At 35.8% G+C, this 1726-nt stretch overlaps 1 pseudogene; it reads left to right on the forward strand.

Moving 5' to 3' along the window:
• LOC101998769 overlaps window positions 1-531 on the forward strand; it is a 12318-nt pseudogene extending 11787 nt beyond the window's left edge.
• Window positions 532-1726: the final 1195 nt, after the last annotated feature.

Consider the following 1726-nt stretch of genomic DNA (forward strand, 5'->3'; position numbering starts at 1 on the left):
AAAGAGCTTTCTTAAGTTGGTGCTTTAGAAATGTAGTTGGTCTCAGCACAGCACTCAGATCTTAAATAATACCATGTGCACTTATTAAATTATCTAAATTTTATTGTTCCTTTCCTTCTATAGAAAAGCACTGGTCTCTGAAAATTATGAGTTTATAGATCCCCCTCTGCAGTTTTTTATGTTTTATACACTCTATCATACACTCATATAATACATTGAAATCACTTCCAAACCCTACTAACACCTTCAATTTCTCCAGATCCATCTTCATGAGGTTTTTCTACATTTATATCCTCTTCCCTTTATTCTATTCTTTATAAATTTCTGGATTCAATTACAGGTTACATTATGCATATGAGCATAGAACCATCCACTGGAGCAGAGAAAACCTATTATGACATACATTCCTGGAGACAACTGATTCTGTCTTCCCCTGAAGTAATTCATGGATTGTATCTCCCAGCTATCAATGGGGCCCAGTCACAGCTCTTCTACCCATCCTGGAATGCTGATTGGTTTGATCCTATGTAGGGAAACACAGCTGCTAAGTTTATCAGTACAAGAACCCTATCATCCATAAGACACTATTTCATAGCAATCTTCTCAGGCTTATGGATTTTTCAAGTTTCCATTCTTCTATGTCAATATTTGGGATTGAGCACACCACAGTCATTTATTCTTTTCCTTTGGGCAGATTATGAATCTCTATGTTAACTCTTGTCCCGTACAACAAGAAATATCTCTCACCAAGGATGAGAGCTGCAATAATTTATGGGTATAAGGATAAGAATTTAGAAATTGGTTGGATTCTATGTCTACTTAGCAAAATAGATTCTCCTTGGGAATTATGCCCTTCAAAATCATTTTTAAGCAGGTTTACAATACCAGGTATGAGATTACAACTGTGGAGAGGATCTTAAATCCTATGAGATAGATATTAGCTACCCCCATAACATCACTGCAGCAATTGAACCAATGGGACCAATGTGCCAGGTTGGTGATTTTTATAAATTTTATGGTTCACAGAAGTTTAATACTATTGACAACTTTTGTAACCAGCAGCTTTCAAAAACTCTTCAGGGTCTCTGAAAGCTAACCAGAAAGGAGGAAGCTTCAAGGTCAGTGCCAACCTGATTTCTCCAAGTCCTGTGACCTAAGTGTGTTGTAGAACTTAGTCTTGCTAAGAGGTTCTGGCAGTTGACTAAGAGAAATAACAATAGGATCTGTTGTTTGGGGAATCTCTGGAATTTCCCTGACCAACAAATTTAAGGTATGTAGCCCACACATGGCACTGAAATTTTTATTTGATAAATGTTATAGTTCAATAAATTATAGATATAAAACACATATATAAAGCTCATAAAATATTTTATTTTATATAATTTTTAAACATACTCATCCCACACTCTCCCATGCCCTTCCCACCTATTACTTTCCCCACTTGCACACCTCCCCTTCTTTCCTTTCCTTTTCTGTAGAACTTGTGTTAAACTATACCCAACCCTTAATCTTTCCCTATTGTCTAAAGGGCACTTTCTTGTTTCCTTGCTTCTATATATATAGCAAGGCAAACCCACAAATTTAAATTTCAGCACTGGGATTGATACATGAGTTGAAATGCATGCTGAGTTAGCCTTTCTGGGTCTGGGTTAAGTCATTCTGAGTAATTATTTCTAGTTTGATACATTTTCCCTGCAAATTTCATGATTTAATTATTTTCTTTTTA

The sequence above is a fragment of the Microtus ochrogaster genome, unplaced genomic scaffold, assembly GCF_000317375.1.
Source record: "Microtus ochrogaster isolate Prairie Vole_2 unplaced genomic scaffold, MicOch1.0 UNK117, whole genome shotgun sequence".
NCBI lineage: Eukaryota > Metazoa > Chordata > Mammalia > Rodentia > Cricetidae > Microtus > Microtus ochrogaster.